The sequence below is a fragment of the Benincasa hispida genome, chromosome 7 (assembly GCF_009727055.1).
Source record: "Benincasa hispida cultivar B227 chromosome 7, ASM972705v1, whole genome shotgun sequence".
Taxonomy (NCBI): domain Eukaryota; kingdom Viridiplantae; phylum Streptophyta; class Magnoliopsida; order Cucurbitales; family Cucurbitaceae; genus Benincasa; species Benincasa hispida.
In genome coordinates this window covers 9430946-9438187 of record NC_052355.1, presented here as the reverse complement: position 1 = coordinate 9438187, position 7242 = coordinate 9430946, and the positions used below count along the sequence as shown (strand labels likewise).

General features: G+C 33.1%; 1 protein-coding gene across 50 annotated transcripts in view; it reads left to right on the top strand.

The window, feature by feature from the left end:
• The first annotated feature begins 6198 nt into the window (after positions 1-6198).
• Positions 6199-7242, top strand: part of LOC120081480 (pyrophosphate--fructose 6-phosphate 1-phosphotransferase subunit beta 1-like) — a 34920-nt gene continuing 33876 nt past the window's right edge. For 48 of the 50 annotated variants that reach the window (XR_005482843.1, XR_005482846.1, XR_005482839.1 and 45 more), the window contains exons 1-2: positions 6199-6884; positions 7089-7157. The gene's annotated coding sequence lies outside the window, so the exon portion shown is untranslated. The remainder of the gene's footprint in view (positions 6885-7088; positions 7158-7242) is intronic. The other 2 variants (XM_039036403.1, XM_039036402.1) reach the window with 1 other exon arrangement.

The following is a 7242-nucleotide window of genomic DNA, read 5'->3' as shown; positions in this document are numbered from 1 at the left end:
AGTGTATGACTTGTTCATGTTCCTTGATTTCTTGAAACTAGTTGGATCTTTAGTTTTTGAACTTATTTTTTTTTATCTTTTAATTTTGATCTTGATTGATAGCTTGTTAGGATTGTGCGATTTATGATTCTAGTAGGGCCGAGACACAAGAAAGGAGTGACATTTTAGTTATCATTGGGGTATTTGTGTCTACAAATAGATGCCTCAAATTAAATGTCCTGAGTTAGTAGGTTACAAAATCGAGAATGGATTGACTAGAAATATTGTTCAAGTGGAGATAAAAAATTCACTTTTTAAACTTTTTGTATTTTATACTTATGTCCTTTGCCTTTTGCATAATCTTTTTTGTTGCCTTACACAAGTCAATGGAGGATTTGTCATGAGTGCGAAGGCCAACAATCTAGGTGGACCTGAATACGAATGGGGTACTAAGTGATTTTTTTTTATTGCAAAATGTTAGTTGAAAAATGCACTTTATAGTTAATTACATGAAATTATTGGTAAATAATGCAACCCTTTTGAATAAAGCATAAGTTTTATTGTCAAATTTTAGTTGAAAAATTATGACCTTTGTATCTTAATCCATGAAAATTACAATAGTGATGTATCTATGTTTATCTGACTTGAAAAAAAATTTGCATTTGACTTGTTCTAGTTTACTTATGCAGATGGCAAGCTTGCACCTAAATCAATTACAAAACAAAATGATATGGATAACACATTTCTGTAAGTTTACACGTTTGAATCTTTGTGATTGGTTCATTTTGTTATTTTTTTCGTTCATTTCTTGTTACTTTCAAAGTAGGTCAATTTCTTTGTACATGTTATTCTTTTCTTGTTTTATTAAAGTTCACTTTGAGTCGTAATGGGTCCTCAGGTCCTCTTTGTGAAGTACCTATTTATTTGTTTTGCTATTCTCTACTTCTCACTTCTTAGGTGAAAACTAAAATCCCATAGAAAGTTCATTATTTACTTGGTTGGTTCTTGTGGGAACTATTAATAGCCTTCACGTCTTGCTTAAAAAGACCTCTATATGGGCTTAGCCATGAAGTGGCAGTTTGTGGCAGGCATAGAAAGATCTTAATATTAAAAATGGAACCCAAACTCTTTCTTTATTATCTGTCTACTTGTATTATTGCTAAAAATCTTCATTAGAACAGATCTTAATATAAAATGGAACCAACTCTTTGTTATTATCTCACTTTATTATTTCGCTCGTCTTCCTTCGCCTCTATCCACTATGTTCACTCTTTTTCTTTGCCTTTTCTCTCCTATATAATTTAAAGTATAAGAAAATTATTATTGTAATTTGTAAACTAGAAAATATGAACGATTAGTAATTGAAATTATGTCATATATGAACCTATAAATCTTAAATAATTGTCTAGTTTGGTCAACTATTAAACTAACCTACCACAATTTTGTAATCAACCTTGACCTAAAGCACCATGATCTTGTTTTTGTTTAGGTTGAAATTTAACCAAAGACATTGAATTTTTTTGAAAGCACTAATTTAGCAACAGTATTTAAAAGCTCAACATATCCTTAACTAAGCCTATGCCTATATATTGAAAGGACAGGGTGTTGAATCAGTTTACTATCAAATATGAAATTATAGGGTTTGTCCTTTTTGGTGTGTTCTTCTCTTTGTTTGCTTCTCTTGTCTAATTTTTTGTTAATTACACATCAGCCTCTCTTCATCCAGTTTTGTAACTTTGTTCATTGCATGCGGAGCCCATGGGACTTTTCTCTTGATTCATATATTGTGCTTCCAGATGTCGGAAGTGCTCAATTGGTGAGCCTCCTTGGACTGTAATTAAGCGTCATTAATCGTCTTCAATTGTGAACCCATGGACTTGTAATTAGTGAGGTTCAATTTGGAGAATCTGAAGTTTAATATTTTTGTGTGAAAGGGTGCTGTAGGCAGCTGTTCATGGAAAAGTTTAAAAAATCATTATGATTTTAAAAGGTAAATTGTGTGGACAGTATTTATTTAAAAATTAGTGCTGCAACCGTGCAAGTGACCTAATTATTTACTATGAAAATGCGATATAAGAATAAGTCGATTGGATTGATCAGAAATAAAATTGTTAAGTACGAGCAGATTTAATAACTAATGTTTTGTTTATCTATTATATAGTTATTATTTTTTTTTTTTGAGTTCGATATTGGCTTAACTTAATTGTCTAATTTATATAGTTCTGGTTAGTTCTTTGTAATATTAATTAACTCTAAACCACCGACGAGGTGAAGAGGAAGACTTAAATAAAAAGTAGAGCAAGTTGTTTAAAGCCTTGGCTTGCTTTTTGTTCTGTTTCCAAGCCACTGCACTAGGATGACGACATGTAATCGATAGAATGCTCAATGTACGTACAAATTCTTTCACTCGTGATTGGGACGGACGACTCTGTCTTTCGCAAATGAATAAATGATATATAAAAGAGATAGAAACATGAGGTCGTAGTGTCACAAATAATTTTCTACACTCATGATCTTGAATAGAATATAGTGACGTCATTGTGTAACAAATTATCGGAGGATAATCTATGACGACTTGTGTGTAATGAAGCGATTACCGTACGCGCAAGCCTTGAAAAATTGGTGGCACAACGATTTGGGATGATAAAAGGCTGTCACACCCCGTCCTGTAGCCGCGCCCTAAGCCACGAGGGGAGCGTGAAGCGACCACAAGATGACCACATTTTTGTGATACTACTGCCCACTATCTGATCTTTACTCTCATTAAAACTTTAAGTTCAAAGGATGTAAAAAAAAATGTTGTACTAATGATGTAAACGAATAATCATTACTTCAATTATGAAATTAGGGTTTGTCCCTTTTGGTGTGTCTCTCTTGTGTTTGTTCCCCTTGTTCCTAATTTCTCTTGTAATTACAACATCACATCTCTTCATTCCAGTTTTTACACTTTTCATTGGCATCGAAGAGCCCATGGAGCTTTTCGTTGTTATTTTTCATGTGTATCTTTGGCTGTCAGTCGTCATATAACGTCTTCAATTGGTGACCTTCCGGACCTCCTTGACTTGTAATTAGCATCATTAACGTCTTTAATTCCAGCCCATGGACTTGTAATTAGTGAAGGTTCAATTGTAGAATGAATGTTTAATAATTTTTTGTGAAAGGGTGGCTGTAGAGCTGTTCATGGAAAAGTTACAAAAATCATATGATTTAAAAAGGTAATTGGTTGAGAATTATTCATTAAAAATTAGGTGCAACGTGCAAGTGATCTTAATTATTACTACGAAAATGCATATAAAAATTAATGTCGATTGGATTGATCAAAATACAATTTGTTAAGTACGAGCAATTTGACCAACTAATGTTTTGTTTATCTATTTTTTTTTTTTTTTTGTTTTTGAGTTCGATATTGGCTAACTAATGTCAATTTATATAGGCCTGGTTAGTTTCTTTAGATATTCGATTAAATCTAACCACCAAGTGGGAGAGGAAGACGTAAATAAAGTAGAGCGAGTGTTTAAAGCCTTGGTTGCTTTGTCTGTTTGCAAGCCACTGCACTAGATGCACATGTAATCGTATAGAAGCTTTCAACGTACGGACAAAATCTTTCACTCATGATTGGACGATCTGACTCTGTCTTTCCACTGGTGACGGACACATAGCTCGTTTAAATTTAAATTGAACACTAACAAATTGAATCTTTGATGCAGGTGTTATATAAAAATATCTATGATCAAGAACCTCAATCTCCTAGTAATTTTGAATTATGCTAAAGCTTCTTTTAATTTTCTTTCATATTGATTAATATTAGATCCTATTATATGAATACAAAATTACTCGAGAATTTGTTGATGAAATAAAGTTGATTTAAGAATGTTACAAAATTGATATTGGAGAAAGTCAATACTAATTTATCTGTGCCAGTGAGATTTGAGAGTTGTGTGAGTCAAGATTTCTGGTTCCCCTCCCAATGGTTACTGAAAGCTTAATGTTAATGCCTCGTGCTGCAGTGAAAATAACTTTGGTGGTTTGGAGTGGGTGATTCATGGCTCTTGAAGTTCTCCTATCTGCACCGGGTTTAAGCGTTTTAATTATGGTTGGTCAATTGGCATTTGAAGGTGAGACCATCAAAGTGAGATTATTATGTTTTTCCTAAATGGCAGGATTTATGAAGCAACCCCTCACTGTTTAATCTGATTCAATCAAGATCATTCGTGCACTCAATGAGTCGTCAACAGATCTTTCAGAAACAAAAAATGTCGTTGATGCTAAGGTTGAGATTACATGGCGTGTGGGTGTTATTTCTTTTGTTATCATTCTCATTTTTGTAATTTTTTGGCTCACTCTCTTACTCGAGTTGCTTTTGATTGTTCTTGTGCTCAACCTTCTTCTTCTATTTAAGGAGTGTGGGCCTGGAGTCTTGTTTCCAGGATTGATTGTCTTATTCTCCCTACCTTTCATCACACAATGAGCTTTATAATCAAGGCCAGGGGTGACCCAGCTTATTTATCTTTCTTCTTTCTTTTTTTGTACGTTAGGATTGTTCGGGTGGAAAACCAAGTTGCATATTGGGTGAAGTTTAGTCATTTGGACCTTTCAATCTCGCAACTTTAGTAGCTAGGCACTCGAACTACCTACTAAGGAATCTGGCTAGATTCGTGCCTAGCGCACCTTACCGTAACTGGTCTTGGGAAGCTTCAGTTCTCTAGTTGGATTCTTGTTCTTTTTTGTTTCTTTTATTACAACTTTGATATAGCTTTGGAGGCGCTTGTTTGTAGCCTTGTCTATTACAATAAAGAAAGCTGTGCATTTTGACCATAGCCAGCATCTACAAGAGCTCAGTCCTTTCTTGCCTTGACAAGATCTGTAAAAAACACTTCCTAATGTCGAATTCCAAAAACTAGTGAGAGGTTCCCCACTCTTCTTTGATCTGTCTTAGGGCCGAATGGCAATCTCTACCCAAATAGAAATACGATGTGTCTGGAAACTTGTTTAGTCCATTGTGTTAATCTCTATTAATTAATTAAAAATAATTATAATTAAATTATTTTTCCTAATTTTCTATCACTGCTATAATTAATTATAAAATTTCACATTATAATTACCTATAAAATTAACTGAAAGTTAGCTTGGGTATTAATAAAGATATCAAAGGTTGCATACAACGAAAATTATGACCTAAATAAAAAATCAACACATAATTTAAGGGTCTATTTTATTTTATTTTTTAATTTTCTCAAATTGTAATTGTCATGGAGTAAAAAGAGAAACCATAATATTTTAATGGGTATTTAAAAAAAACCACCTCTAAATTATGATGGTAGTTGCAATTGTACCTTCAAACTTTTAATTGTAAAAATTGATCTCTTATACAAGTGCTAAAATTAGATCATCAAACTTACATAATAGTAGAAATTGTAACAAATGTATAAGTTTGAGTGGTCAATTTTATCATTTAGAAGTCTAATTTCTACAATTATTATAAGTTTAGAGGTCTAATTTTAACACTTGTAGAAATTTTAGAGTCCAAATTTTATATCTATCCTTCCAAACTAACGAGGCGGGTTCGATTTCCTCAATTTGCTTCTCTTATTCTTATGGTATTATAAGTTTGAAGGCATAATTTCATACCTATCATCACTTTTTTTTTTAGAGGTTATTCTTACAACATTTGTCCAGTGAAAAGTAAGAATGAAAGTATTTGACACGTGACACCATCCGGTTTTGCGGCCGGGTAGGAGTGAATAGCCCAACTAGGAGGTCTCTTCTGATTTTACCGTTGCATATACTTTTTGAAATGATTTGAAGGTTAATTATTTGAATGAATTAGAAGAAAAAAGAGAAAAAGGAAAAAAAAAAACGTTTTTAAATGGTAGGTCGTAGGCGTGAAAAGGACCAATTTGACGTTTGAAAAAAAAAAGGGTTCAAACCCCAACCCTTTTCTCCGGTCGAAATCAACCTTGGATCTTCTTCCTTCTTTATCGTCATTTCGTGACGTTCGTTGTCTCTGGCAGCGGGGTAGCCGGAGATATACCGGCGATCGAGACTTAGCTTTGATACTGTTTTCGATCGACTTGAATGGCTGAAGAAAGTAGTGGAAAAAATGGATTGAAAGGAAAGTGAAAGAGAATTAGAGTAATTGAACGAACCAAATGTGAGGGATTTCTTGTGGCAGTTTTGGTACTTGGAGAGAAGATGAATAATGCTGGACATGCNACGTATCTTCTCTACGTCAGCCTCAACCCCTTGTCTGTTACCCAATGTTCGATTACTTTTGTAGCCTGTGATTCTCTAGGATTATTATAGGTAAATCCGTAATTCAGAAAATTATTGCTTTTGACTAGTAGTGGTAGCCTGATGGATGCATTGTGATGGTAATGAGTAATGACAATCTTATTTTGGGGATTAAAAATGTTAACTTTTGCTGAAAAACAATTGTAAGGAGAAGTGTGTAAAATATAATGAAATTTATAGGGTAGTTGTTTTAAATGGTAAAACTGCTAAAAATATTTTCAAATATAGCAAAATGTCATTATCTATCAATGATAGACCACGATAGACCGTGATGCCATTGATAGATGCCGATAGACCGGGATAGATGTTTATCGCAGTCTATCGCTGATGGACAGTGACATTTTGCTATATTTATAAATAAGTTAACTCATTTTCCTTTATTTGAAAAAAGTCCTTAAAAAATTTATGATACAAGGAAGGTATTTTGTCCACACCAGCTGTCTGCAAGTTTGCTTTATAGATCTATTATATCATCAAGCATTTTGGAGTGACATTTAATTACTTCCTTTGCCTTCTTGCATAATCTTTTTTTGTTCTATACAGGCCAACGGAGGATTTATAATGAGTGCAAGTCACACAATCTAGGTGGACCTGAATACGACTTGGGTATTAAGGTGATTTTTGTTTTAAAAAAAAATATTTTGCACTGCCTTTTATATTTAATTAAATGAAACTATTGGTAAAAATGCAACCTTTTGATGAAGCATAATGTTTTTGTTGCAAAATGTTGAAAATTATGACGTTTATCTTATAATCCATGACAACTACAATAATGATGTATCTATGTTTATCTGACTTGAATGCATTTGACTTTTCAGTTTACTTATAGCAATGGGCAACTTGCACCTGAATCAATTACAGACAAAATATATGGAAACACCATTTCTGTAAGTACACGTTGTAATCTTTGTGATTGGTTCATTTTGTTATTTTTTTTGTTCAGTTTCTTGTTTACTTTCAAAGTAGTCAATT